This window comes from Rhipicephalus sanguineus, chromosome 7 (genome assembly GCF_013339695.2).
Source record: "Rhipicephalus sanguineus isolate Rsan-2018 chromosome 7, BIME_Rsan_1.4, whole genome shotgun sequence".
In the NCBI taxonomy this organism is placed as follows: Eukaryota; Metazoa; Arthropoda; class Arachnida; order Ixodida; family Ixodidae; genus Rhipicephalus; species Rhipicephalus sanguineus.
Window position 1 is genome coordinate 10,499,941 of NC_051182.1, and position 21,907 is coordinate 10,521,847.

Here is a 21,907-nt window from a genome sequence, read left to right on the forward strand (position 1 = left end):
TTGAAGATCTCCCTCTGTCTGGGTACTACCTAGGAACACGTGCAATGCTCTTTTTATCCCTAGGAGAGCTTTGTCGTCGCTTGCGTACGGTCCCTTCTAGGGACCGTAGTTTGCGGGTTGGAGTGGTTGGAGCGCGAGGTTTGTGTTGTTGACGTTGGTGGCGGACGGCGCGTCCGTGCTCGCCGGGTGTGTATGATCCCATGTAGCCCTGTCGCCGTCCGTTCTTTAGTCCCGTCGAACGCCTCGAGATGCGTTTTCTTTGCCATTATCAGTGTGGCTGAGAATATTGTGCGTTTTTGGAAATTGGCATGAAGGAAAGCACTTCGCTGATCGTTATACCGGTGTCACACGAGCAATTGACCGCGATCACGACCGATCGGGCTTGGGCTCGATCCGGATCAGGTGTACCTACACGGTCACCTTTAATTGCGATCAGCGATCTGCGCATCGATATCTGGCTCCCAGATCGCGATTTAACTGATGTCTGCGTCAAACTCGATCCGGATCAGTCTGGACCGAGCAGCAGCAATGATTGATGGTCGCGATCAAGAAATCCGGTCCGGGTCAACCTTGACTGCGTTCAAAAGTGCCTGCGTGTCACCGGTATTACTTGCAATAGCTATTCTGCCCGCGCATGTGATTGAGTTTTAATATAGTTGATGCTAAAAACCTAGGGCACGTGCACTCAAAGTAATGAAAGTGTCCATGCTTCTATAAAAAAAGAGCCGAGCAGGATCCTTAGACGCCAGGTAGTAATAAGAAATAATTGCAACTGCTGGTTACATCACATTGCTAGTGTTCAATATTTGGACATACAATGACAAGGATACGTCTACATGGTGAGTAGATAAAGAGAAGCGAAATGTATTGAGAAACAGCATGACTGCTTTCATTCATGATGTCGCACGGGTGTATCAGTGGTGTGAATGCACCTGCAACTTTGTTTCTACAGTTGGTGGTTGGTAAAGGTGCACCTTTTTAGGACAAGTTTTTTTTGGTCATGAGACTTTATGACTGGCTTAATGCAAAATGTGAAGTTAAATGCACGATCATTGGATTAGATGGCACATTTAACTTCTAGATGGGTGACACACTTCTATAGGCATGGGATACTTCATTTGGTTCAGTTCAGCCCAGCACTGTAACTTTCACCATTCCATGAATGCACACCTTCAATTGCCACTGCACTTTCTTCTACCTACAACTGCCATTTGCAGACTAGAGCAGATGCACACAACCAGTATTTGTAGCTGCAAATGCTTGCTCCTTTGTTATACTGAAATTAGTTTTTTTTTTCATGTGTTGCTCTTGTACTTGACATCAAAACAACAGAAATGGGAATGTCACTTGTGTTGTTTGGTTTGTTTCCTGAGTGAGAACCTTTGACTATTGTGTTGCTTCATTCCTTGACCTTTGCTTTTGCGATGCTCTGTCGCAAGAGTGTACCTGCCTGTCTGTTGCCGATTCCGCATACGCTGCTTTATTGGTTCACAAAGTGACACACATGTATGGTTTACCGTGTACTTTCAGCATTTTTTTTACATTCACACAAATGGAAAAATGTAGTTGTTTTCAAATTGCAGCTGCCCACCTATCAACAAAGCCACATATACCTGTACCCTCTCAACAAGGAAGCATGACGTTTCAGTTAATAAGGCAAGGACCAATGTTAATGGAGTGTGGAAATTTTTTTCTCACCATGTCTCCTTTCTTGTTGATTTCTCTTGTCATAAATGCTTGCATCGTAGCTGTTCTCACTTTATGTGTGCTTACTGGTATGAAGTTTATTTTGTGCCATTGAAAGCTGTTTTCACTGAATTTTGCCCGTTTTATGACAGTTGCTAATATTTTCCTGTGATAGCCAGCCCGAATGACAAGTAGGAAACCATGCAGGACATGTTGTTCTTTTTCATTTGACACTGCAGTGAGCTTCGACAGCTTTTGGGAAACCGACAGCGGTGACTGCAATAACGGTTTGTGTGCAGGAGGATCACCATTTGTTTTTGACTGCCTGCACGGGAAGGTAGGACGTAGTATATGATGTCACAAACACAGGGTGGTACGCATTCAAAGGTGTAATACGGGTCTCGCTAAAGAATGTTTAACCCTTTGAGGTGCAAAGCATGAGTTGGCAGTAAGCATTCCATCTTCGTCGTCTCTGTGTACCCTGTCCTCTTCATGCTGCACCACCTTAATGAAAAATTTTGGCCGCTGTTCAGCCGCACATTAAAAAACATGCCCGACAAGCAATTTTTGATCGGCAATGGGAAGGATATAATTACAGAGCTCGTTCAGAAGTACAAGGAATCAATCGAAAAAAAAAAAATAAAAAGAACGGACACAGTGTCACTGACAAAGTACTGCAGAGAAGCACCCTTTTAGTGCGAGGAGCGAGGTAAAGAGGCACGAAGGTTGCCCTAGTGCTACATTAACTCAAGAGAGCACCAAGGAAGGCCTCTGTGAGGGAACCTTGGTAAGAAGCGTTATAGAATACATGGCAAGGCGTCCTGAAGCAGTTATGGCCTCCTCGCTGAGGCAAGGAGCATTTCAGAATACGGGCCTTCAACATTAAAGGCTTGCTAATCTGAAACACTGAATCAGTTTTTATATTGATAAAGTAATCAAGTACTTTTACTCGCCTTGGTTTCATGGCAGTATGTTATTAAGAGGGAAATAAATGGTACAAATTGCTTTTTTTTAACTTTGCACCAAAAACTATCAGTTCTTCAGTGTTCTCAAAACCATGTGGCCGGAATAGAAATTGCCACGAGCTCATAAATTATCTTGTTTTAGTGGTGTAACAAGTGATGCACTCATTAAGTTTACCATTAATATTGCCATGCTTATCTTTCACTGCATACATTTCGGTCTTTCCTATAGAGTTGCCTGGTAGCTGTTTCGATGCCATCACCTTTTTCACTGCTCTTTGATATCATAATTCCATATGTCACTGGCCTTATACTTATTGATAGCTTTAATAGCTAAGCAAATTCTATTTATCTATGCCCACCCACTTATCTGTTGTTTCTTTATCCAGTCTTTTGTGGTTCAAGAGATGTTGCTTACTTCTTGCATTGATGCTTTACCTCCAACTTCGACTACAGATTCAGAAATCGGTCTAGTTGTGGTTTCCTCTATGTCTTTTGTTTCTTCTTGTTCTAAGGTGTCGTATTTGTTTTCTAGGGGAATTCTAAAGTATTGTTTTTTCCTGGCTATACCTGGGTTGGCCTGTGCATTATTGGTTATTTTTTTTGTGTGTGTTCTTCAAACTGGGGGCAAGGATTGCACTCACTAGCTTATGATCGCTGCATTTTACATATCTATACCCTGTAGCTATCAGATTAATGAGATCACTAAGACATTTAAACACTTTTTTTTCAACGATCAAGTGACTGGGACAAACTACCACCAGTCCACAAAGAGAATGAGAACTATGAATCTTGAACTGTAATACACCTGTATGGTTCCATGTCGTACATTTGTTTATGATGTTGGTGCATGTGAATGATATGTTTTTATTGATCATTGTTTATTCTTATTGTGTATTCGTTAGCCTTGTGCTTCGTGTGTTTATTAAACCAACTATTTTTTTTCTATGTTCATTACTTATTTACACACACACAACACACATGCACACACATCCACATATACCTAACAGAATGGCTGATTGGGTAAGTTGGTAATTCATGATACTTGAAATATGAGGGCGTTACTACACAGGAACTTAAGTATCATATAACTAGTTCTTTTCATTTGCCCTGCTGTTCTGGGCTCAAGGCCTGCAGTATCCTGCTAACAGATAAAACAAAACTTCTACTCCATTTTGTGATGTGTTTATATCTGCTTACCTATTGTGAAGCAAGTTTTTACGAATCCATATTGCTTTTTTAGCGCAAAAAACGACACCACAATAAAGAAGACGGAACACAGCGCTATGCTCCGCGCTGTGTTCCGTCTTCTTTCTTGTGGTGTCGTTTTTTTGCGCTAAAAAAGCAATATGGATTCTCACCAACTAGCCCGCCAACGAATTTTGTTAAATTTTTACGAACTCACTGGAAAGGTAAAGAGCATGCTTGATACTGGCTGTTGGGTGTGTGCCCAATTCTTGCAGATTTATATGTTGCGTTCCCCAAAGCAACTCTGCCTACGCAAAGCCCCAAACCTTGCTTCTGCTTGTCTGTAATGTCGTTTGGGTTATTCAGTACTCCCTGCAAGTCTGCATGGGCAACTTTTACGTTACACTAATATGAAAAATATAAAAGTCCTAGTTAGAGCATGTGGTGACAGCATCATGGTGTCAAATAATTTGCAATACCGATGCCTCTTGTCCATTAAAATTTGTGCATGCTAATAAATGCATTAAAAAGTGTGTGATCATGCAGGGTGGTCATTTCAACACCTGTGGTAGGCCACGTGATTTATAACTTTTACAAACCTTTACGAGTCGTATGTGGCATGCCGCATGACATTCAGTTTTTTCGCACTTTTCCTTATTTCTTATTTATTCTTTTTTTTGCATTGCGCATAAAAAAATGGGACGAGCCAGTAAATTTTCATCCTTCCTGAATCTTTGACCGTAAGCTGCATTAAAATCGAATAATTTACAGGAAAACTACAGCCCAATGAAACAGGTCAGTTCTAAAAGAATGACCATGCATATTTGAATACATGTCTAGCTGAAATGATTTCACTGCCACGGCAATAGCAGCTTTGCTGGATGCATTGGGCAGCGTTTTGAGAATATGACACCGATTTCCCCACTCAGCCTTTTTAGACAAGCGGTGAAAAACATAATACCGGTGTCACACAACCCCTTTCGATCACAATCGGGCCTGATCCACATCGAATTTCTTGATCATGATTGGGTCTTTTACTCAAGCTGAAGAAGGCGGCCATCACTGTTCATAAATTTAACACCCATAGGGCTCACACGCGATGTAAAGGCGGTGTCTAGCGTTACGCCCAGACGTAACGATTAACAGTTGCTAAAGTAACGTCCAGGATGTCGCTCACGGAGCGCACTCGACTCTCACTTCGCCAGCATACGTGCATTGTCACTCGGGGAGACAGTATCGATGAGCCCGCAGCGCATTCACTGTGAACACGCGTCCCGGACGCAACACGTGCGCTTACCCACATGCAAAAAGTTCGTCGTCTACAAGATCGACATCTTCAGAAATTGCGAGGCCCTTTAACTAAAGCAAGGGGCAATCTCGAAGCGTTCGATGGGTGTAAAAACTGGAACGGACGGAAAGTAAACACACCTCGGCCGCACAGCACCATCCGCGCGCGCAAACTTCGTATTCGTAGACAAGTTTAACACGCGCCATCAACCACGGCCGGTCTGGAGGCGCGCGCTCGCTCCTTCCTCGGCCGTGCATCAACAAGCAGCTGAGTGGCTGGGTCGGCTGGGTCTCTTAGGGATAAACAGTTGCCTAGGTAGTACCCAGACGTAGAGGGATTTTCAAGGAGCAAGCGGACGAAAAGTCTCCAGATCTCAAATTACCCGGATGGAGTCTGTGAGAAAAGAGACCCTCGGGGAGAGGGGGAGTGTCCAAAGCGCCGCGCGAATACACGGGAGGAGCGAGGGCCTTTTGCGGTGAACTTCCGCGCTGCGGCGCTGCTGTGCCGGACCCGTGGGCTTTCTCCGCGGCGGAAGCCGCTTCAAAGCGGCGAGCGTCTGCTACGCGCGTGATATTTTGGCGGCTATTAGCTAAAATTGCGGATATTTGGGCAATATTTAATACTGCGTCACTGCAACATAATACTGCAGCGACTCATCACACAGAGAACGCGTTTGTTCCTTTATGTGTTGTGAAACGGGGATTTTGTATATATCCTTTCAGCTGGTTTGTCACCGCATTGCTCCACACTTTCGTAGCTGTTTTAGGAACGCATCCTGCGCGCACTTCATCGTGAGAAAAGGCGCGTAACTTGCTTTCGTGTGGAATGACGAACGTAAACTTGCTACAGGAGAGAATAAACTGGAGATAACCAGGAGAACGTAGCACATAGGCACGTAGTAACTAGCTCATTTGCTAATGCGTTTGCACCCTTCATATTCTATATTTTAATTCGTGCATTCCATTTGTTTTACAAGACTTCCTCACGCGCTCTACTGTTTGAAGCCATTTCATTCGAAGCCGAATGTGTCAGTCGGCGTGGCCGCGGTACCAAAAGTAAAAAATTACTCGCATCACTCGCGTCTCGTCCACTTGGTATACACGAAAATTGGCACAGAGGGGCCCAAATGTACGTATGCCCAACACGACCGATAGGTCATGGCATCACTAACTTGACATGCTTGCCATTTGCATAACGACTAACAATAATAATATGGTGTGTGGTGCGCAAACCCGCTCTCTGTAGCCCGAAATAATTCTGACGATGTGTGGTCTTACGATTTGTTTCCGTCAGGTTATAAAAATCTTGGTAGTCACCAATATCAATGTCAACATGTTAGACTTACCCATAAATTTTGAAGAACTGAGCACATAAATAAAATGTATGCGAAAAAATTACATGAAAAAGACATGGTCCCTTATGCGTTCGCTTGAGATGACTCGAAAACGAAAGCCATCGTCTTCTTCGTCAGTCGATGCATTGAACCTCCCTCGCCCCTCTCCGAAAGCTTTCTGCACATCACGTGGTTCGGACTGCCGACAGGATCGAAGGCGTTGCAAGCTTTCTGCACCTCACCTGCTTTTACATTGCCTCCGTGATCGGCCCCCGATCACGGAGGCAATGCAAAGCGACCATGTCACGTGATGGCGTCATCATATGACGTCACGTTGCGTCATTATATGATGTCTCGTCGCCAACTGTTACGTCTGTAGAGCCAAAGTGGCTCTACAGACGTAACAGTTGGCGACGAGGAAGACTCTGGACTCACCGGCACTTCACCGACGTCAAGGAACGGAACGAGATGGCGACGCCTGACTTTGGTCGGGTACCCGAATTCAGCGGCAGCTCCGGCTCCTGGAGATCCTGGTATGGGAGGCTACAGTTCTTCTTGAAGGCTAACGACATTACGGACGCTTCCAAGAAACGTGCTCATCTGCTAACGTTATGCGGGGAACAGACTTACGACGTCGTCTGCGCCCTCGTTCAACCCAAGCAGCCCAACCAAGTGAGCTACGAGGACATAGTCGACATGCTCAAGGCTCACTGCGATCCACAGCCGTCTGAGGTCTTCTGCAGGGCACGCTTCCAACGGCGCGACCAACGGCATGGCGAAACGGTCAGTGATTACGTAACAGCGCTCAAGAAGCTAGCAGCAGATTGCAATTTTGGAACAAGCGTAGACGCTGCGGCGAATCCAACAATCCTGCCTCTTGATGTATTGCTGCGTGATCGTTGCGTTTGCGGTCTTCGGAACGAGCAGGTCCAGCAACGGCTGTTCGCAGAAAAGGACTTAACATTCAAGAGAGCCTTTGACATTGCACTGCGAGCTGAAAACGCCGTCGAAGATCAGAAACACGTGAAAACGGAATTCAAAGAGATTCACGAAGCGTGCACAAGTATCTGCAAGAGAGAAAATCAACGCCACTAGAGTGCCTCTGCTCAAAAGAAGAAACAACACTGTTGGCGTTGTGACGCGCCGCATAGTCCGGACACTTGCAAGTTTCAGACAGCTTCCTGCAACTACTGCAGGAAACGCGGACACATTGAAAAGGTCTGCCTGAAAAAGCGGAAAGAGGCACGAACAAACAAGAACAACAACATCGAATATCCCCGACAAGGAACTTCGACAGTGGCCTCAGCACCAGCCACGACTCCAAAGGATTCACCAGACGTGGCACTTTACGAGCTCAACACCTTAATCGACGCGTCCAGCACGCAGAAGGCCACGACTCAACTACGCATACATGGCAAGACCTTGGAGTTCGAAGTCGACTCGGGTGCAGCCTGCACACTCATCAGTGAGGCCACGTTCAGAGCCACGTGGACAGATGACCCACCACGGCTTCAAACGGACAACATTCTCCTACGCACATGGTCAGGCCAGTCCCTTCGCGTTCTCGGATGTGCAACGGTGGATGTAGTGCACAAGAACAGGAAATTCACATTACCGCTTGTTGTGATCATGGGAGCAGGTTGTAACCTCCTCGGACGAAACTGGTTTGCTCATCTATGTATACAGATCACAGGCATCAATGACGTATCAGACGACACACTTGTTTCGAAGCATCTAGACAACTACAAGTCTGTGTTCAACGAGGACATCTCAGGACACGTCGGTCCTGCGGTACAACTTGAACTCGTGGAAGGAGCGAAACCAAAGTTTCTAAAAGCACGACCATTTCCTTTCGCGCTGCGGTCAGCTGTAGAAGCTGAATTGGATCGACTGCAAATCAAGTCATAATCGAGCCGACGCAGCATTCGGATTGGGCAACGCCTCTCGTACTTGTTCGAAAGAAAAAACGGCTCGTTGCGAATATGTGGCGACTACCGTTGCACAGTGAACCAGGTGTCGAAGAAGCCAGACTACCCACTTCTAACAACAGATGAAGTCCTTAGCCACTTGAGGGGAGGCAAGGTATTCAGCACCCTGGATTTGGCACAAGCTTACCAGCAACTTCACGTAACGCCAGAGACAGCAGAGATATTGACCCTGAACACGCTGAAAGGGCTTTGCAAGGTCAAACGATTGCCTTTCGGAATCTCTGCAGCTCCAGCCATTTTTCAATGCTTTATGGAGACTATGCTGTCTGGCATCACAGGCGTTTGCGTTTACCTAGATGACGTGATTATCAGTGGAAAAGACGCCACGGAACACGCCAAGAGACTAGAAGAAGTTCTAAAGAGGCTGCGCAATTGCAACCTTCGTCTCGGCAAAAACAAGTGCGGCTTTGCAGTGCGAGAAGTTTCTTTTCTGGGACACCGAATTGACGAGACAGGCGTCCACACCAACGAAGAGAAAGTTCGAGCAATAGCGGAGGCTCCAGCACCAAACTGCAAGCAAGCACTTCAATCATTTCTTGGAATGCTGGCTTTCTACGACAGGTTCTTGAAGAACAGAGCAACAATTGCCAGCTGTCTCTACCAGCTCCTTCAGAAGGACGCCACGTGGAGATGGGAGACCAAGCATCAAGAAGCATTCGATAAACTTAAGGGATTGCTTCTCAGTCAGACCATACTGGCACACTACAATGAACAGAAGGAGCTTCTCGTCTCATGCGACGCCTCACCGTATGGCATAGGAGCTGTTCTGGCTCAACGTGATGACCAGAATAGAGAGGCGCCAATCGCTTTCGCATCTCGGACGCTAGGGACAGCGGAACGCAATTATGCTCAGTTGGACAGAGAAGGCCTTGCCGTAGTGTTTGCTGCACACAAGTTCCACAAGTATATTGCGGGAAGAAAGGTGACTTTCGTCACGGATCATCAACCGCTTCTCGGCATACTGGGTCCAGGGAAGCCAACGGCTCAAGTCCTCTCACCACGGATGACCAGATGGTGCATCAAGTTGTCGGCCTGTGACTACAACATCGTCTGCAGGCATGGTAAGAACCATCAAAACGCGGACGCGTTGAGCCGATTGCCACTACCAGAGCGTCTCGATGAACCCTGGCCACCAGGCGAAGTACTATTGTTCGAAGCTTTGTCGAGACCTCCGTTTACTGCTACAGATATAGCACGTCTGACACAACAAGACAGCATCCTGCAGAGGTTGTATAAGGCAGTGCGGGATGGCACAGTGGAGAAACTCACTGGAGATGAGTTCACTCCTTACCGACGACAAGCGACCTCACTAGCATTTCATCGCGAGTGCCTCACGCTTGGATCACGGGTTATCATACCGAGCTCAGCACGATGCCACGTTCTGGCACTTCGGCACGCTGGTCACCGAGGCATGGTAGCCATGAAGAAGTGCGCAAGGAGCTACGTATGGTGGCCCGGAATCGACAAGGTGATCGAAGAAACGGTGCAACAGTGCCGTGAATGCCTTTCAACACTGAATAGCCCACCCAAAGCTCTTATTCCTTCCTGGGACCGTCCCAAGACACCATGGAACACTGTGCACGTTGACTTCGCGGGGCCACTACTCGGGCGCACCTACTTGGTTGTTGTGGATGCACACACAAAGTGGGTGGAAGTCCGGCAAGTGACGCAAGCAACATAAGCGGTTGTCATAGATGTGCTACGGAGCATCTTCGCACGTTTGGCATTCCCCTAAAGGTCGTCTCCGACAACGGAAAAGCCTTTATTTCCAACGAGATAAGGCAGTTATATACGGCAAATGGCATACAGGCTACAACATCACCAGCTTACCATCCTGCCACAAACAGCCAGGCAGAACGCCATGTGGCAGAGCTGAAAAGAGCACTCCTGAGGGATTCAGACAAGTCCATACAGTGCCGACTTGCAAGATTCCTGTATCGGCAGCACACAACCATTCACACTGCTACAGGAATGTCACCTGCGAGAGCGATGTTTGGACGAGAGCTTCTATGTCCTCTCGACCTTCTAAAACGGGAGACGGATATACAAATTCCTGAGAGCCAGGAGCCATTGACGAAATCCCGTCGTTTCGCAGAAGGAGAGAAAGTGCTCATCCGACAGTTTTTGTAAAGGCCACATTGGATTGAAGGCGACATACTGCGCCGCGTCGGACCACGATCCTGGCTTGTAAAAAGCAACCACGGAAAGGTTCGGCGTCACCCCAACCATATAAGGAAAGCGAGCCAGAGCGGACACACAACCCAATCACCGACAGATTGGAGCGTAGCAGATGATTTCTCGGACACAACGTCAGAAGAGACGCCGTCGAGTTCTGCTGATCAACGTCCCGACTCTCTCGACATGCAAAACAACCCTCCCTCGCAACCGTCGACCTCGACGTCACAAGCAGGAACCACCCGGCAACTGCGACCACCAGAGGTTAGGCGGCCTCCAGACCGCTATGGAGACTTCGTCTAATACCCTTGTCACACGGGTAGTCTAACCATAGTTATTTACGACGGCCGTTAAGTCTAACGGCTGTCGTACCTTGTCACACGACAACCCTAACTGCAGTTAAACCGCTAACGACCGTTTTCGTAAACGGAGGTAGGCAACCCCTGTTAGCGCCGTAAACTGACAACATGGCGGCCCCCATGTCAGACGCGAGCAGCTCGGCTCCCAACGACATATCGAGCCAAAAGCGTGTCAACTGGACCGTTGCGACGATGGAGGCGTTGATACACATTTGGGAAGATAAATTACCGGCTTTGAGGTACAAGTTTGTCCGTGCTGCAAAAAAAACATGGCTGATCCCTCCGTCATAGGAATCGGTATAACACGAAAGTGAAACGTGTCTTCACAGAAGTAGTGCTTATTGTGTAGTGATATATGAGACCTTGTACAACGTCTATTCGTGTTTGGCAGCTATAGCACCGTTTGACGTGGATGCACCCACGTTGACAGCATGTCTCTATCACGACGACTAACGCCCATGATCATGATTAAACTGTTGTGGTAGCTGACGGTGTGAACATATATTTGGACACAGCGAATCGTGAATCCCGCGTAAGGATGATATCAACAAGCTCATAATCAACACTGGTACCCGGTATGCACTTCTTCAAAGCGTCGTCAATTAAGGAGAGAAACGGCACGGTGTGCGCTTTCTAGTAATGGGTAGCCGACGCCTGTGCTCATGCATACATAACACGCACTGCGCTTCAGCAACACGGGAGGTAGAGGTTCGTAGCCTGAGCCGTAGCGTCCCGCTGGCCTCTGTCTCGCAGGCGCTGCTCTCGCTCCACCAAGGCACGACATTCGCCCGTCGAAATCGCGTCCTTTCTGCAACGCATACTGCAGCAGTTTTGTTAGTCGGTGCTCTCGCAATTGAAGCAGTCGGCGGCGGAGAAATCCCGTTGGTGCACGTGGAAGATGCACTACTCCGATGAGCCGACGCACGCTAACACGAAGCCAAAGGCAAAGAACGTAACTGCGTCAAGGGTGCCTCGGCGACGCCAGCGCGGCCACTCTACCTCTCTGGTATCGAGACGCTATAACGATGACCTCAGATATCGCGTGCAATCTCGGAGTAGGCACTAGTAAGTGTCGATCGTGAAGTATTACTTCTTTTCACCTCTCACAGACGGCGGCCCGCCCCGCTCCGCCCGCCACGAAAGAGAATGTGTGAAAGATATAAGGCGTGTTCGCGCCGTGTCTAGCATCTCCCGAGACGGCTTAGTGGGTAGCGCGTCGGGCGCTCGCCGTCGCGGCCGCAACGTCGTGGGTTCGATTCCCAGCGGGGTATCTTTCTCTTGTTTTTTTTCTTTCTCACCCGTTGGGGTCCATTTTATCAACGTCATATCCGTGACGGATGTACTTGGTGGACCCCGGCATAAAACACTTTCGTGTTAAAATCTAGTGCGCATTTCAGGAGATTGATACACGGCTGCGTTCGTTCATTGAACAGGGCTTCACGCTATTTGATAGACGCGCATCAAAACACGCTGCTGACGCGTCCATAATCGAGCGTGAGGCCCTGTAAAAGGCGATGTTATAGCGGTGTTGCACGAACGCAGCCATGTATCAACTAAAGAATGGTTGGAAGCGCTAGAGGCGCACAAGCGCTCGTCTATTTAATATTTGGCGTGTTTCGCGCGTGTTTGTTTTTTCTCGGAAAAAGCAACCAGACAGGTGTGACAGCGCCTCTGTCTGGTTTGCGGTAACTGTGGTTACGTCCGCTAACTGCAGTTGGGTATAACAGCGGTTAAGCTTACCCGTGTGACAAGGGTTTAAGGGGGGAAGAATTGACATGTCTCGCTTGGAGACGACGACGACGAAGTGCGCGCGAATGCACTGGCGCTCGTGCCACAGCGCCAGTGAATTCGCGCGCGCACTTCGTTGTCGTCGTCTTCAAGCGAGACATGTCAGACGTCATAGTGACGTCACAAGTTCTGTCGACTTATATGGGGACGTGGGGGGGGGGGGTGGACGTCTTCTTTTCCTCCCCAAATAAGTTGTCCGGCATGTGCGCCCGCGTGAACAACTGCGCACAGCCGAGTAGGTCGAAAGAAACCAACAGCGAATGTGGCACTAAACACCCGTCCAAACTTGTTGACTGCGAGGTGGGAATCGTGTATCAGATCCCGTTGTCGTGCGGTAGATCTTACATAGGGCAGAGTGGAAGGTGTCTGAATGTTCGTTTGGGAGAACGCACGCGTTCATTAACACAATGCATGCATTCTCATTTAGCAGGTCATTGTCGGGAGTGCGGGTGTACCCCGCACTTTACTGATACCATGGTTCTTTCCAGGCACAAAAAGCACCTTGCCCAAGAAATTATTCAGGCCTTCCACATTAGAAGAAGCTACGAAAGATGCGTTAGCCAGCCATCGATAAAGCTTTGGGATAGGGAATACGAGTTCTTGGTCAGCACGTGCGGAAATGTGACTTAAAAGTGGTTGTGCGCATGCTATAGTACGGGGCGACAGCCATGAATGTTCGCTTCGTTTTTCGTCTGGAGTACAAGTCACGTGACTATATATATATATATATATATATATATATATATATATATATATATATATATATATATATATATATATATATATATATATATATAGCTGACTGCGCGTGCAATGTACTTTTTTTTTATTACTCTTAATTCGCGCATGCGTGATGCTATTGCCCGATTACTCGTGCGAGTAAGGTTTTTTTTTCGTTCTTTGCTTGTGCGTGTCCGTTCTGCGCGTTTTTACACACGCACCAACGTCCTCGAACTCTGTGACCGGAACTAGGCCACGCTGATGCCGCTTGACACATGATTTTTTGCGTTATTTTGTTGCCCCAGCACTAACACAACGCCTAAAGATGGATAAGCTCCATTCCGCACCGCATTATAAAAGTTAAGTACACTTCAAGTGCCCTGTGTGTAAACGCAGCGCAAAAAACTACAGCGCGTAGCAGAGGCCCCTCGCTTTCCGCGCGCTTCCCGAGCGCGGAAAGCCCACGGGTCCGGCGCAGCAGCGGCGCGGCGCGGGAGTTCACGGCAAAAGGCCTACGCGGGAGCCGGCGCTTTGGACACTCCCCCTAGCCCCCTATTCTAGGTAACCCAAGCTTACAGTGTACTAGAATGGGGCAGTGGGCTCACTGCCGTATCCCTGCGCCGCGCCGCCGCGGCCCTCTCCGCGTCGACAGCTTGAGCGCCCGCCAGGAGCGCTGCCGCCAGTTTCTCCTGAAAACTCTTGCGGGGTGTGGAGCGCGTCCCCTTGATCGGTGGGGGTTAGGCTGGTTACGCTGTAGTTGCGGGGGTATCAACAAACGCAGGGTTGGTGGCGGGGAGAGGGCCACCACAATGACACAAAAAGAGATCACAAAAAAATGAGGAGGCGAGGGAGTCGAGCATTTTTTTCTTTTTTTTAACTGACCCAAGTAGTTGAAGCTATACTATTTCCATTTGTGTGTGCCCTGCAGCGCATGTTCACGCCGTTCATTCGTTTGAAGGACCTTTGTCGGCACCCCCCGTGCCGCTTTACTGCACTTATATATGCTTGTTTTTCTGAAGGATCGGCATCTGTGTCTATCCCCAAATTGCAACTGTCTCAAAGACGGCCCGCCGCTGCATCTGGACGGGAGGGACGCGCTTTTTTACAGCCTCAGGCGGTCGTGCACATAGAGCATGCAGCGTACGTGCAGAGAAATTTCTGGGGCTGCGTTTGACAACAAAAAACAGCTGGACCCAACGAAGCTAGGAGTGACCGCAGAGTCAAGTGTGAAAAGCAAGAAAACGCGCGAGGGTGGTGACAACAAAACCATACTCGTTCTTTAGTAAAAAAAAAGGGGGGGGGTTAGGGGTAGTACTTCTAAAAAAAAATACTAAAGAACGCTGGTACATCGCTGCTTGTTTCGCTATCGAAGTCCTAAGCACAGAACTATACTGACGGATGAAACGGGCTGGATAGTGACGTACAGAAAAGGAGATGTAGAGGGGGGCTGAAGTAGCTCTCATTAGGAAGCGATGGAGGTCCAAAGGGATTGGGCTCTCTTTGGGATGCCCCAGTTCCTGGTAGATCGACGTTGTCGTCGGCTGTCGACTGCAAACATCGCCGGCGTTTCTTGCTGTCCTTTATTTTTCATTTTCGTAGTCGACTAGCAGATGTTCATACACGTTTGTTGCATCTGTTTATTGTTCGACCACGAGTGACATTTTCGGCATTGATAATTCATATTGTGATATGGCAAACATTTGCGCATACATAGGCAGGGTTTTGTGTACATATAATCAGTATGTCAGTGCGTGACACTGTCGAGTGTTTCTTCGTGTCCTGTTTTATCCGCGCTGGTGCAATTCCAAGGTGCAATAAAAAGTTTTGGTAACCTTGTACGATCTACGTCTGCAAATAAAAATTTTTAAGCGTACGGTGCGGATACATTTATTACGAAGCCGAGTGATTCCCCCATTATTGATTCGCGAAAAAAAAAGAACAAAAAGTGGGTTAGTTACACAGACCAGCTAGATCATATATACGCGAAAAAAATTTTAAAAATGAGGCGTTGTTTATATTCGGCATAGTGGGGCTCGAAAGGCGGGAGTGAAGTCGCTATGATAGCTACAGTGGCGAAAGTGCATTGAAAATCGTATCGATCAGCAGGACAAAAAAAAAAAACGAACGCCCCCAACTACACACACTGTTATTGCAGCGGCTGCGTGGAGGAGCATTCATTTATGCAATAGCCGCTTAAAACATCGCTCGCCCTCCGTAAATCAGTCACAACGACAGTAACTTATTTCACAACACACAGAGAACTTGCATCAAAAGAACTTCCGTGAGTTGCGCACCGTAAGATTGACTTTTCTTGCGCGCAAAACAACAACGCGCGCTATCCGCGCCCTGCAACCCGCCGCAAAGTTTCAGGATGGATGGATGGATGGATGCTATGAGCGTCCCCTTTATAACGGGGCGGTGACATGTCTGCCACCATGCTCGAAGAAAAAGGAAAAACTTCCTTGTTTCATGCTGGCCTAATACCTTGTCTACATTGATTAAATCTATCTTATTATACCAAAAATATTTATAAATTCACGGTCTATCTCTCTGCCTCTTAAGGCAGAATGACCTTATTCCCCCCCCCCCCCCCATTATTTATTTTTGTACTTTATCTCTACTCTTCTGCCACCAATACTCTAACCGTCTCTTACTTATTTCTATCGCGGACGTGTTCAGCTTTCCATTGTTGTCCCTAAAACCCAAGGCTTCCTGTAGACTCGTGCCCACACGTATACCTGGGTGAATATCGCCACATTCAATCAGTACATGTTCCATCGTTTCCCTAGTTCCCCCGCAGCATGTACAGTGTTCGTCTTCGTTACTGAATCTCGCTTTATAGCTTCGCGTTCTAAGGCAGCCCGACCTTGCTTCAAACAGTAAAGCGCTTCCCCTTGAATTATCATAAAACCTTTCCCTCCTTATTTCGTTTTTTCCCTTTCGGTAGTTACTCAGAGCCGGCTTCTTTCCCATCGCTGTCATCCAATAAGTCCTCTCCGCCTCCCTGACCTTCCGCTTAATGCTCCCTGTTGCCATATCGCCCGCACTGCTAGCCGTATATTTACTGGTGAGCCTCCTAGTTCTCTTTCTCCACTGCGTGTCAACGCTTTTTCTATACAAATACCTGAAAACCTTGTCTGCCCATCTACTCTTCTTCATTTTCCTCAGCCTCTCTTCGAATCTCATTTTGCTCTGAGCTTCCCTCACTTCAAAGCCTGTCCATCCCATATCACCCTTTACAGCCTCAATTGTCGTCTTCCCGTGAGCGCCCAACGCGAGGCGGCCCACCGTCCTTTGATTTACATCCAATCCTGATTGTACCTCTGACTTCATACAAACCACTGAGTTCCCAAATGTAAGCCCCGGGACCATCACACCCTTCCACAGCCCTCGAAGCACCTCGTACCTATTGTATCCCCATAAAGCTCTGTGCTTCATAATTGCAGCATTCCTCTTTCCCTTTGCTACCACTGCTTTCTCTTGTACCTCCATATATCTATCCCCCTCATTTACCCATACTCCGAGGTACTTGTACTCGCTTACCCTCGGTATTTTTTGGCCCTGTATGAAGACCGCATGGTCTTCGTGATCATTGAATACCATCAATCCACATTTGGTTGCACTAAATCCTAGTCCTAGAGCCTCACATTCCCTTCCGCATATATCTGCCAGTCGCTGTATATCATCTTGACTGTCCGCAAATAAGACAATATCATCAGCATAAAATAGACCTGGAAGCTTCTGCTCAACCATCGTGCCGACCTGTTTGTGTGACAAATTAAATCCAATGTTGCTACCTTCTAGCGCTTTTTCCATCCTCACCATGTACAGCATGAATAACAGCGGGGACAAAGGACATCCCTGTCTCAGCCCCTTGCTAATTTCAACGCTGTCCTTGCTACTTATTCCTTCCCATTCTATACAAACTGTATTTTCTCGGTACATTTCCCTCAAAAGCTGTATACAGTCGTCCCCTATGCCCACTTCTTTCAATATATCCCACAAAATTTCCTGATTAACGTTGTCATACGCTCCGGTGATATCTAGATAAGCTATGTATAAGGGCCTCTTTTCTATTTTCGATATTTCTATACACTGGGTAAGAACAAACAGATTATCGTCTAACCGCCTGTCGATTCGAAATCCATTCTGAAGTTCTCCCAAAATATCATTTTGTTCTACCCACGCTTCTATTTTTAATTTTACTGCCTGCATCGCCAACCTGTATAGCACCGATGTAATGGTTAGCGGTCTATACGAGCGAATGTTATCCTTTTCTCCCCTGCCTTTATAGATTAAGTTCATTCTACTTTTTCGCCAACTGTCTGGTATTTCCCGCTCCTGTAAGCACTTTTCTACGGCTTTCAGCAGTGCTTCTTTAGTGTTATGTCCGAGTTCGTTAATGAGGCTGACGGGAACCCCATCTAAGCCCGGAGTAGTGCGCTTAGGAATTTTTCCTTCGGCCTTCTTCCAATTTAAATTCTCTAGTACTACACCTTCGTCAGTTGCACTCCTTTGCGTACTATTACCTACCGGGGGAATCCCCTGGGTGACCTTTTTAAACGAATCGGCTGTTATCTTTCGGATGTAACCTAGCGCTTTATGCCCTTCCAGTTGATTTCCTCCTTCATCTACCAAACGTTGTTGCATTGTGACAGACTTCCTACCTAGCGCTTTTAGGTGGCTCCAAAATATCCTAGGCGCGGCCTTCTTCTTTTCGCGAATCTCTGTCATCCAGCGTTCACTTTCACCTTTAATTTTTGCCTCGACTAATTTCTGCACGATGGATTTTTGCTCTAAATATATTTCCCATATTTGGTTGACTTCGTCCTGTGGCCGCTTCTCTTTTTTTGCCTGTCTGTGCTCCCGCGATGCCTCACGTCGCTTCTCGATCGCCTCCCGGATTTCTTTGTTCCACCAACTTTTTGGCTTTCTCTTTCCTTTCCAACAAATAGTTTTCTTCTCTTTTTCCATTTCTTTTGTGATTATATGTAGCAGCTCACTATACTTCCAGTCTTTGCCTGGCAGTTCGTCTACTTTTTCTTCGACTCTTGCGGCTACATTCGTTATTTGTTTGTCATTTAGATACAAGCTGCCAAATTTTGATTCTATGTTCTTATTTTCAGTTTTATATCCCATTTCTAATATTATGCGTTTATGATCACTACCCAAGCTGTTAATGCCTTCCTCGTCTATTCTCATCTCTCTAAGTTTGTCATATATTCCTTCTGTCATGAGACAATAATCAATGCTCGATTGCCTGTTTCCGACTTCCCACGTGATCTGCCCCTCACACTTCGGCCCCACGTTAACTATCTCAAGACTATGTTGCTCGCAGAGATCTACCAATAACTTGCCATTGGTGTCTGAATATCCGTCAGGTCACGAATGTGAGCGTTCATGTCCCCTAGAAGGATTATTTCGGCATCATGACCAAATTCTTTAATATCGGTGCTTATGCATTTCACTATCTCCAGATTCCTTTCTCTGCAGTTATTCCCCGTCCACAAGTATGCTACACCTAGCCACGTTTTCTTTCCACCTACTGTGCCCGAAACCCAAAGGTGCTCTGAACACGTCTGCTTCACTCTATCCCATTTTGTTCTGCTATGAATTAGCATTCCAACACCCCCACCTCTCCTTTCTGATGTGATCCTGTTACATCCTTCCCAAATATAATTGTCAATATGTGGTGGCTCTTCCAAGTCTCTAAGGTGTGTTTCTGTAACCGGCGCGGCTCACAGCGTCAGGTGACGCTGTGAGCCGCGCCGCCTGTCGGCGACGACATGAAGTGCGTCACGCTCCGCCGCTCAGTGAGCGCACTATAAACTTGTAGAACACTGTACCCAAGCTCAAGTTTGCGGCGCGTCGACAGCGCCGCGCTGCGGCTCTGGAGAGAAGCTCCGGTGCAACTGGGTGCATGCGCGGCGCGCGGCCGACTAAGCCTGTTTGACGGCAGCGCGAACATGCGCGCGCGCGCACTTCTCATCGGTTCGGGGAACTAGGGCGCCGTGCCGGCAGCTTCGTTCGCTGAACCGAGAGGCTTGCTGTACGAAACTGCATTTCCGCGTTGGCAGAACCGACCCCGCGAAGCGAGGTCCGAAGTATTGCTGTGTCGTGGGCTGCCACAACAGTGCAGACAACACCAAGGCACGCGATTCACGCGTGAAACTGTATCGATTCTCGGGGATGTCGCACGAGAAATAAAGGCGACAAGCGTGGATCACCGCAGTAAGGAGAATCAAGTATGTCCTTGTTGATAGCACTGTCTCGCCTTCTGTTTTGGCTCTCAGTTCACCGCTTTCGTTCGTTTCGACTACGTGTATCAGTACGTAACGCGGCGCATGCACGCAACGACTAAAGTAATGATTACTCGCTGTCTTCTCGCATATTGAAAGTCCAGTTACAGATGTAGCTGAAACAACTTTGTGTTTTTATTCCCCGTGTTCGTGAGACCTACCAGTCGTTGTTGAACGTTCACACTAGCGTTATACCGCGGTTCGTTGAATTCAAGTGAACTCGGCACATTGTGAAGAGTTTGGCGCCTGCAATTTACGCTTCGGGAAAGCTGCTTTATCACGCCGGAACGGACGTGTTCGTGCAGCAGGTTTTATACGCCTCTAGACTCGATATTCTCATAAAAAGAGAGTGCAAGCATGACGCGAGAGCCGAAAAAATGAGGTGAGCAGTTCAACTTTCCACGCAGTGGTTAAAGCTCAGGTAGCAGCCTGGCGTGTAAATCGGCGGGTGATGCTCCAGCGGCACGGAGGATTTCACTCTAATCTTCTCAGGCTTTTCCAGTACCATGGCCGTATAGTTTCTTTTTTTCGCACGCCACAAACTTTTGTTCACGAAAGTACACAGCTGCTACTGCAAGCATGCCATATCAAAACAATAATCCTATGCTTCATACTCCACAACGCACAACATCGATAGCGTGCACAGCTTCACTTCGCAGTTCATATGGACAATTACGTGTCTTCGACATGAGAGAATGAGTCATACGTCGAGGTATACGTCCTAGAGGGTGTTATCGCGACTTTGAAAATGCATTTCGCGTTGAATCGGGCGTCGTTGTCGTCGATCGTCTGCTCTTCACCTTGAACGTGATTGACGACGCTTTCTCCTTTCATCAAGTTCGCTTTTCGGAAGTGCCTGTCCAGCTTGGAGATCTTTTTGAAGCCGCGCTGCAGGCGGTAGATTGTGAGGCGACGAAAATGTACCGCGAGAGCTCTGCACGCAGGGGCTCCGGAACCGGGGGCGCAGTGGGGCCGTCGCCCCCACAGGTTCAAAACCAGTGGGGGCATGCCCCCCCCCCCCACTAAAGGATGTTCACCCCCGCGCTCGCCTTCTCCCCTGGTACCACCCGTGAGGCTAGAGGCTCCTTTAGTTAACGAGTGTTCCCTTCCTTCAACAAACGAAACACAATTTTCTGGATGCCTGTGACTTCTGACACTCTATTTGTCGGTGCTTTGTCTGCGTAAACAGCACTGCCTGCTTTTGTCTCGTTCAACGTATCTTCCGTCCGTTCTCGAGGAGGTAAAGGCTGACACTCTATTCTGCAAACCTTGCAGAAGCACATCTCAGCGCCGCGAATTTAGCATGCCTCTCGTTCTCTGCATCTTCGTTGCTCCTATCCAAGCTGATGAAAAACAATCACATAAAAAAGGTCGGTGTAAGCCTAATCCCACATAAGCAAGGTTTTAACCATGAGCCTACCCAGGCGCGCAGCCAGCAACTTTTTTCTGGGGGGTCTAACCTACCTTTATTTATGTTCTTGCGTGTGTTTGTATGGATGCAGTATATATAAACATACAAAATGTAATAAATTCAGAGCGGTGGGGGATGAACCCCCATACCTCCTACTGGCCTCGCCACTGAACTTATCGCTTAAAATGTTCGTTTTCTTCCTGTTCGGTCCCAACCATCTTGGTTCTTCCGCACGTAATGACCGTAGTGAAAATCAGAAAGGAAAAGCGTGGCCCACAGCCTTGTTGCTCAAGGGTTGCGATCGAGAAGCTCTTACCAACTCATGAGGTATGTCAGCCTCCAAGCATAAGGCGATGCTTTCGTGGGCAGACGCCGGGACGAATTGACGATTTAAAAAAAGAAAAAGAACTAATTATCGGCTTTCCTGCAAGCTTTCTTTCTTTTTCTAAAAACCAGAAACTCATTCACAAACTACTTTTTTGTATCAAAGTGCTTTCCCTCTCATTTTTTATCTTTGCCTCGGTACTTTCCCAACGAGTTCCCCGATCTGCGTGCGTAGGATCGGGGTTGACTATATGCAGTAATTTTTTAAAAGACTTCGAGGTGCGGACGTCTGCACTGAAAGGGATAAGTGTCACGTGTGAACCCATTGTTGCTCACCGGATTAATATTCGCGCTCCTAATTGGCAGACAAAGTCGCCTTTTCAGAA

At 47.6% G+C, this 21,907-nt stretch overlaps 1 protein-coding gene across 1 annotated transcript in view; it reads right to left on the reverse strand.

Moving 5' to 3' along the window:
• Positions 1 to 21,907, reverse strand: part of LOC119399286 (beta-hexosaminidase subunit alpha) — a 276,820-nt gene that overhangs the window by 158,939 nt on the left and 95,974 nt on the right. The window lies entirely within an intron of this gene.